General features: G+C 36.0%; 2 non-coding genes across 2 annotated transcripts; both read right to left on the reverse strand.

Moving 5' to 3' along the window:
- Positions 1 to 5,354: 5,354 nt before the first annotated feature.
- Positions 5,355 to 5,426, reverse strand: Trnaa-ugc (transfer RNA alanine (anticodon UGC)). The gene has a single exon. It is a non-coding gene; the product is annotated as a tRNA-Ala (tRNA).
- A 2,283-nt stretch (positions 5,427 to 7,709) lies between these two features.
- Positions 7,710 to 7,781, reverse strand: Trnaa-ugc (transfer RNA alanine (anticodon UGC)). Its single transcript has one exon. It is a non-coding gene; the product is annotated as a tRNA-Ala (tRNA).
- Positions 7,782 to 9,347: the final 1,566 nt, after the last annotated feature.

Raw genomic sequence — 9,347 nt, forward strand, 5'->3', positions numbered from 1 at the left:
ATTTTTAGTTACACCTTTTCGATGTAAAATTAATTTTCTCGGCCAAATGAAAAGCAATCATTTTCATTTTTTCAGTAAATGTCAGGAAAAATTATAGTGCTTGATACTGTATTTTTTTTCAAATTCTAGTGTTAAACTTAGGCGTGAAATTTAGTCATTTAGTGTAAGATTTTCGATTTTGATAGGCTTAAACTCTGCCCGCGAGCCTTTTTTTTGGATCAACCTTTTAGCTTTTCAAAGTAAGATAGTTCGCTAATGAAGGATTTTTCCCAACTTTCTAACGCACATCACCGTGAGCGATATATCATAGTTTTGTCAGAATTTGCGTTTTCATTTCACCATTTTTACTGCCGGCTGACCATTTTTCAAAATCAACGAGTGAAAGCTAAGGCTAATACTAGCATTGTGGATCGATATCCCTGGGTTTAATAGGAATACCGGCATGGCTACAGTGTTGCTAGAACTTCAATATAGCAAAGAAATTCCCAGGCCTATACGCTCCTACTGATCATGTTTAACCAGAACACTCAATTGGGGATTTGGGCTACCAAATCGCTGGTCGGGCAATTTGCTTTCAATGGAAAATTGACCTGGATAAACAACAAAGGAAATATCGACTATTTCTGTTGGTTGCTCTCGAGATAAAAGTACTGAATTAGACATTTTCGGAGTATAAAGGGAAAAAGGGTAAAATAAAAACGGAAATTCTAACAAAACTATAATATATAGACCCACACGATGTGCTTTACAGAGGTGGGAAATATCTTTCTTTAGCAAACTATATCTCTGAATTGTGCTGATTTTAACATGTATCGATCGACTTTCAGCGCGACTAAGCATTTCTAAAGAATCGGTTGTCCAGGCTGCTAACTGAAAGTAGAAGATAGAGGGGAGAAGAGATTGTGAGTGGTGTGTGTGGGGGAGTGTGTGGGGGGAGATAAGGGGGTAAGGACAGGGAGAAAGAGAAACAGATGGGAGAGAGCATTAATTGGAAGTGAAAAGAGAAGGGGGAGGAGAGATCGAGATAGAGGAGATATCGAATGTAGGGGAGGAGGGAGGCCACTTAGTGAAAAGAGGTGGTTATATAGGTGGGGAGAGGGGAGCCCCCTCTTATAGAGGTATGGGTTGTGCTTACCGGGGATAATAAACTAATTCATAATCAAATCATATCCATGCATCATTTATGTTTCATACAAACAAACAAACAAACCAAGCCCCCACCCCACCCCATCCTTCAATATACGCGCATGTATATGATTTCTAGGCCTAGAACTCGTGAGTGTAATATGCCACCTTCGACAGAGAGCATCAACTGTCGTCCGCAGGATAGATTTCCGATATCAATCATGATAATAATTATGTTAGCACAATAGGCTATTGTATACTTCTGGTTATATACCCTATACTGTGTCCTCCCAGCATAATAGTGTTATGAACGCAGACCAGATCTGCTCTACTTTTTAATCCCTTGATTTTTGGTTTCTGAACAAAAAAGAAACCAAAACTAAAGATTTGAAATGAGGGAGTGTGATGGTTTTGTAGCAGATGACAGTGCTCATTCAAGCCTATATCAAGGTCAGTTAGTAGCACCTTGCTGAATGGCTGGGCATTATCAGCTTTCAAAGAGATGCCATATGCAGCTGCCAATCACAGTAGAGGTTTGATAACATTTTGTTAAAAACCCAAAAGTGATATAAGGACAAAACTGTGCATGTTGGTACTTGATTATTAGGATTCTTATGTGTTAAAAATCCCTTGTAGTAGTATTTTTTATGTGTAGTGTATATCGTTCATACATTATATAGCTTTTAAATTTTGGGCATTGATGCTCTGTTGCACTGTAGCGTCACTAGCATGAGCAATGGCCAGTTCTCTTTAAATTGCAAATCTTGTGCAAAAAAATACTATTTTCGCCTGTTTTGTCATTCGGGTGTAAATTCAATGAGTTATGACTTTGTTAAAGAGCGCTTACAAATTGATATGTTCAAAGCAACTAGGATTTGTTTTAGCAATCGCTTCATGTCAATCAAATACACATTATTCATGTATTATTGTTTATTTACTCTAACATGCAATCATTAAAAACATGCGAGAAAAACATGTTACAAACCAAACACCATTAAACTCTAGACAAGCACTTGAGACAAAAATACACTGAATTTTTATATTATTTATGAGATGTCTGGTATAAGATGTGTGGTATCGGTAGTGACCGTGTACTTATTCACTGAGATGCGACACTTACTTTTTTTTTTATTAGTATTAGATATTACATAGTTTGATTTTTGTTAAGGCGAGTCGTAGCCTAAGTTGGCTGTCGGTCATTTCAAATATTAAGTTTTAGTATTGGTTTTGGGTTTGGTCACGTGGTTTCCTATTACGCTCCCCAAGCTCTTGAATTACGTCATTATCAATATCTTTATTCGTAACCTTTGTTAGAAACCTAAAATTTGTAGAAAGGAGTTTAGGTTTTTACATAATGGTGTGAAAAACATACTCGCTTGGTTTGAAGTTACCTTATCTAAGTATACAAAAGAAATAGTATACATTTAGCTTTAGATGTTATGATTGCAGACAAGTTTGAGACCTCTTTTTAATCCGCTGATTTTTGGCCTCTGAACAAAAGAGAAACCCAAACTTATAATTTGAAAAGAGTGGGTGTTTGTACTCGAATGTTGACATAAATAAACCCAACATTCTCAGAAAAGGTATGGATCCAGTACATAAGATACCGGAGCTCATTGTAATGGGGTTTATCCAGGGTATTTATTTACCCCTCTGCACGATATTTTCTGGAAAGGAGGAAATAGAAAAAACATTTTGACCTATTATATATTTGTCATAACGGCAATACACATGGAAACATTATAAATGACCAATGGCTTCCTTGACTCATTTCATAAGATCAATGCATTACCCTGCAGAAGTAAAATTTCAAAAAGTGAAGAAAAGTATGGCATGAAGGCCCAGACACGCCTTAAGTGTGGGTGTAAAAGTTAGATTTGCTTTGATTGTTAAGAGTAATTGACGTATATTATTAGAAATACTATCCTTTGAAAAAGGCAGCAAAATAATATTTGTGAAATAAACCATTGCAGTGTAGGTGAATATTATTTAATAAGCAATATAGCTAGTACGTTAGCATGTAATAAAACGTATAATGAATATGAAATAAAATGACATGAAAAGTAATATAAATACAATTCGTCGGCTGTATTCCATAGTGGCGTATAGTGGGGCACCGCGAATAAACAACTTTTCGAGAAAATCGGATTTGAAGAAATGCCAATTTAAAAGCGAGTTGTGTAAATCAGACATTCATCATAAGTAAAATTTCTGTTGTAAATTACGGTATATAGATTTTATTTTTATATATTTTTCAAAATAAATAAATACATAATATTCCTGGCAAACTGAAAACAATAAGTACATTACTATACGTACGTCACTATGAAAAACACGCAAAACGCAATACCCTAACCTAACGTTAACGTTACGCCACCTTGATCGCCGTGTAATCTCTATGGCGTTACTTTTCGTCGGCTTCAATCCATAGTGGCGTATAGGTCCGATACGTCACTAGCGAGGTGTACACCACTATGACATGCAATGTTTTTCATTTTTGCCGATATTTCTTTATTTTAAAATGTGTATAAAACGTGACGTATGGTCGATACGCCACTATGGAAAACACACAATTTCACTTTGTAACCATACGCCACATTCAATTAATTAATTAGCTAATTTTGACTGATTGACGAAAGAGAACATTATTAAAAACATATGTGCCAATAATTCAAAGAAATGACAAAAAAATCACTATACGCCACTATGGAATGCAGCCGACGATTTACTGAGATTAACTATTACACAAACATCTTGTATATTATACTCCTGTTTGGTTTGTCTGTATTATGTTTCGGATAGTGTACTATCACGTGCCTTAGTTTGTTTTATTGAAACTTTCATTTCTTTTCATTTCTTAGATGATCTACGTGGAGTAGTCATGCGCGGAAATTGGGGGTGGGGGCTTTGGGGCGCGAGCCCCGGGGTAAAAGCAGGGGCCGGCAAAAAGAAGGGTGGCAGAAGAAGGGCGGCAAAATTGTGAAATTGTACATCAAAATTGTTTTGCCTTTAGGTCGCTAGTGTCCATTATCCTTTTTTCTCTTCACTTTTTCAAACCATTGAAAAAACATTGGGTCTACCTGTTCGGGTGTTGATGAAGGGACGGCAAAAGTCACCTTTTCTCCAGCTCCTGGGTAGGTACTATTCTTCATATTTAAAGGGGCATTTCGTGATCCACAGCCTCATCCCCCCACTTTTCTCAAAAAAATTTGAGATTTTTATATCACTGGAAACCTCTGGCTACATAATGTTTATGTACAAAATATTTCTTGCAGATTAATTCGTTTTGCAAAGATATCGTGAAATTTGAATTTCGTTCTGGTGCACCAGAACGAAATTACAACGTATTGTCTATGGAGCAGTGTAATACACATAATCATGCATAACTCGCAAACGCAAAATCGGAATCAACTGAAATTTTGGGAATAGGCTTTTTTCGTGGATATGTACTGAAAAATGTCATAAAAAGAGGATGCTAGGATCACGAAATACTCCTTTAAAAAGATGTCGAAACGTACATGTATATCTCGATTGTTGAGTTGACGTTATAGGTTAAATTCCTAGATTTGAAGATCAAATGGAGGTTTATTGTTGGCTACGTTATATACATAAAAGAACATCAAAGCATGATAAACAATTAAATATTGTGAAGCCAACATGGTTTTGAGTTTCATTCTTTACTTATCTCATCGTATTCAATTTCATGACCGCCCCACTTAGCCATGTTAGTACGAGTCGTGACGTGTTTAGTATTATATACCAGTATGACAACTCCGTGAAAACAACAGACATGACCGACGGTCCGTTGTTTTATCATAATCGAGTTTCTGCGGCCAAGCATTGCCAAAGATATCATTTTCAATCTGAGAATCATTGGTTTCAATACATCTTAACCTTATAAACAAAATACATTCTAAGTTAATTTACAAAGTACGTTAAGAATTATTAGTGCAACTGGTTTCATTCTATGGAAAATTAGCATATTCTTACGGTATAATAATTACAAGATTGTATTGATTTTAATGTATTGTATTTCATATTTTGGGTTTGATATACCAAACGACAAATTATGTTTAAATTAATAACAAATGAACGCAAATTTAATATAAAGCGTGTTTGAAATAAATAAAAGATGATAAAAGAAAATTGAAATTAATCAATGTAGGCAGCGAAGAGCTTTTCATGGGACACATAAAAATTTCACTGTTTGAACAGTCACTAAAAAGTTATGGAGCTGCCGGGGATTGAACCCGGGGCCTCACACATGCAAAGCGTGCGCTCTACCACTGAGCTACAGCCCCTCTGTCTCTAACTACACATACATCTTCAATGTTTATGATAAGTTGAGATAAGGCGTTCATGAGAAAAATGCTAAAATAAGAAATATTTACGTAAGAGAGAAGAAGAATTCTGAGCCTTGATATGAGTCCTCAATAAAGTTGTCATGACAACATAAAAGGTAATAAAATAACCTACATTCGTGATCCACAGCCTCATCCCCCCACTTTTCTAAAACAATGTTGGGATTTATATACCACTGGAAACCTCTGGTTACATAATGTTTATGTACCAAAAAATGTTTTACAGATTAATTCGTTTAGCAAAAATATCGTCATAAAATCTATTGTTCTGGTATACCAGAACGAAATTACAACAGTGGCCTATGGAGCAGTGTAATACACATAATCATGCATAACTCGCAAACGCAAAATCGGAATGAACTGAAATTTTGGGAATGAGGTTTTTTCGTGGATATCTACTGAGAAATGTCATGAAAAGAGGATGCTAGGATCACGAAATCCTCCTTCCATTATAGATGTGTCTGTGAATTCGAACCTTGATGTGAATCCTTAAAAATCCTATTAAAACAAAATGTGAAAACCACGAGTTTTTTAATATTTTTGTGAAATATGACTTATTTTTCAAACTATTGAAAAAAATAAACATGTAATATATTTTGTGTAAAAACAATTAAATAAAAACATTCAATAGCCTTTGATGTGCTCTACACGATAGTGCAAAATGTTTACGTTTTGCCTGCATATTGAAGATATGGATTTCCCCCCCAAAAAAAATCCATATCTTCAATACGAAAGGTGAAAATTTTCAATTGATCGTCGGCTTTTCATCCCACCTACATACACTTTAAGTATAAATCATCAGATTTATAAAGTTTACTTCAAGTACTGTTAAATATCAAAAATATCAATTTTAATGATTTGCCATAAAATGTGTATTAAATTGCGAATTTCAAAAAATCAAAATTATTTGATATCAGAATGACACTCTTCATATTCAGAATGCAATTCGATATGTCTGATGTGCTCTAATGTCCCACAATAAATACTGTCCAAACGTTCATACCCCAGCCCTTAAACTATTCTATGAAATTCTAGAAAATATAGTTTTGTAACATGTCCTAAATTTTTAGCTAATTTAGGTGTTTGAGAGGGTCGCACTTTTGTGTTTTAGGAAGGATATGTAAACGACAGATAACACCAAAAATATGAAGAAATTATTTCCAAACCGTGTTAAGTCAACAATCATTATGTTGCTCATTTTCAAGAATGCTGGTTAACAAAAAGCAGGCATTGTCTCATTTCGTGAACAAAGGTCCACATACCATTGTTTCCTTCCGTTTCCTTTATAATCGGTTACCCAACTGAAGCTATAATACCAGCTTTATTGCGATATCGCACATGTAAAACAGACACATGTGCACAACCAGTGAAGATCCGATTTAATCAGTTGAGCTGTTTCAATGAGTGTTATCTTGGTTTAATAGCTTTTAATGGGGTTTAAGTCCTGCAAAGGTCGAGATGAATTCTACTGTAGACATGACTGCATCATGGTAAAAATAGTCAAAATTAAAAACAACACGTCTTTATGTGTGAAGACAGTTTCAAGTGATCAAATACATCTAAGTGTGTATAATAAGTATAAGAAATCTCAAATGCGTCTCCCTTTTCCCGGTTCTTTAATATAAAATATATAAACTAAAAACGTTAAGCTAAGTGGGGCGCCATGACATAAAAGACGGTCAATATTGAATGCGCTTTAATTCTTTAATGCCAATAGCATTTTCAATAATACACTCGCATTAGATGTTTAAATCTAGGAATTTATACGTCATGTTTAAATATGGTAGTTGAGTTTCTATCTATGCGCTTTGGCATTGCGATGTCAAATCACTTGGATATTTCACGAAAAATCATTTAAAAACTTAACCCGACATCCTGATAGAAATGATTTTATCGTCATGACATTTGACAAGGATTTTGAAGATGTAAAAGACCAGATAACTACAAACCTACAGACTGGGCGTTTGACGGCTTGCCACGCAGGGGATTAAACAGGTTTAAGAGAAAATGACCCAGATATTATACTTCTCTTTACCATTTTTCTTTCCATTAAAATGCAACTCAGAATATCATATATGGGCTTATTTATCACTATCAAACAAAATTTATACAAAGGGTATTTAAAATAAATAAAAGATGAGAAAGGATAAGATATAGGCCTAATCAACGCAGCGAAGATCTCTTCATGAGAAAAATAAAAATTGAACAGTTAAGAAAAAGTTTTGGAGCTGCCGGGGATTGAACCCGGGGCCTCACACATGCAAAGCGTGCGCTCTACCACTGAGCTACAACCCCTCTTACAAATAAACATGCCAATATATAATATAAACAAGCACGTTTGAGACGACGGGCGACAACTGCCTGTAGGAATAGGGAATATTATGTACTGGACAAACTGAGAGCACTTTGGGCGGTTCGACATATACTATTGAATAAAGTGTCATGCATTTTATGATGAGATATGTGCCACAAAATTGTGAATTATTTTATATGTTCCTAACTTTACATGAATCTACAATTTATAATACGATGAAATAATAAAAAGTTCGTTCATAAGATAAATTCATGCTTAAATAAGAACAATTTACATTAGAGAGTGAACGAAGAAGAATTAATTTCAATAACCTCACTGTCAACTTTGAAATCGGCAAAGAGATGTATAAAATATGGGTCGTTTTCTCTAAGACCTGTCTAAAAAGTGTATTTTGTGTTTGTTTTTCAAAATCGGAATTTTAAAAAAAGCGCACGTTACCATAGGATTCATTAACCCTTTCCCCTTTAAAATATAGTAGTTTTGCATTACTCGTTGATGGTCGATAAACGTCCCAATAAATCGGACTTAGTCACCGGTCAGTTCTACAGCATAGATATCCATGGCTAACGATGGTTAACTGTGGAAACATGTTAAAGCACATCAAGAAAATGTTCTAAGTTATTTATTTTGAGCTCTTTCGAGACGAGTAATGGATATATTCTGTAGATTTAGGTTTTGTCTGTGACTGCTAATGTGAGGCCGTCGTAGGTTGTACGGGGCTCAAACTCGGTGGGTGGGTGTAGTTCTGTCCTGGCAAGAAGAAGTTTATGTTCGTTAAGTCATCCGACCCCGGGGCCCCCTCCTAGGGGTCATTTGAGGTCAAATGACTAAAAACTGCCATATGGGCATGAAACTAGGTCCTACGGGACTCAAACTCGGTGGGTGGGTGTAGTTCTGTCCTGGCAAGAAGATGTTCATGTTCGTTAAGTCATCCGACCCCGGCCCCTCCCAGGGGTCATTTGAGGTAAAATGACAAAAACTGTCATATGGGCATGAAACTAGGTCGTACGGGGCTCAAACTCGGTGGGTGGGTGTAGTTCTGTCCTGTCAAGAAGATGTTTATGTTCGTTTTAAAGTCATCTGACACCGGGGTCCGCTCCCAGGGGTCATCTGAGGTCAAATTACTAAAAAAGTGTCGTATGGGCATGAAACTTGGTAGGTACAGTCAACATTTAAAACAACATTTTTGAAGGTCATTTTGGGGTCATCCAAGGTCACCACAGGTCATCTGAGGTCAAATTAGTAAAAACTCATATATGGGCATGAAACTTGGTGGGTACAGTCAACATTTAGAGTTATAAGTTTAGATCATTTTGGGGTCATCCAAGGTCACCCAGGGGTCATCTGAGGTCAAATTACCCAAAACTGTCGTATGGGCATGAAACTTGGTGGGTACAGTCAACATTTAGAGCCAAATTTTTGGAAGGTCATTTTGGGGTCGCCAGGGTCATCTGAGGTCAAATTTGTAAAAACTGTCATATGGACATGTCACCATCAGCCTGGTAATCGCGCCCAGCCGAGAACCGCCAAATATGGTATATCACGGT

This window comes from Amphiura filiformis, chromosome 7 (genome assembly GCF_039555335.1).
Source record: "Amphiura filiformis chromosome 7, Afil_fr2py, whole genome shotgun sequence".
Lineage (NCBI taxonomy): Eukaryota > Metazoa > Echinodermata > Ophiuroidea > Amphilepidida > Amphiuridae > Amphiura > Amphiura filiformis.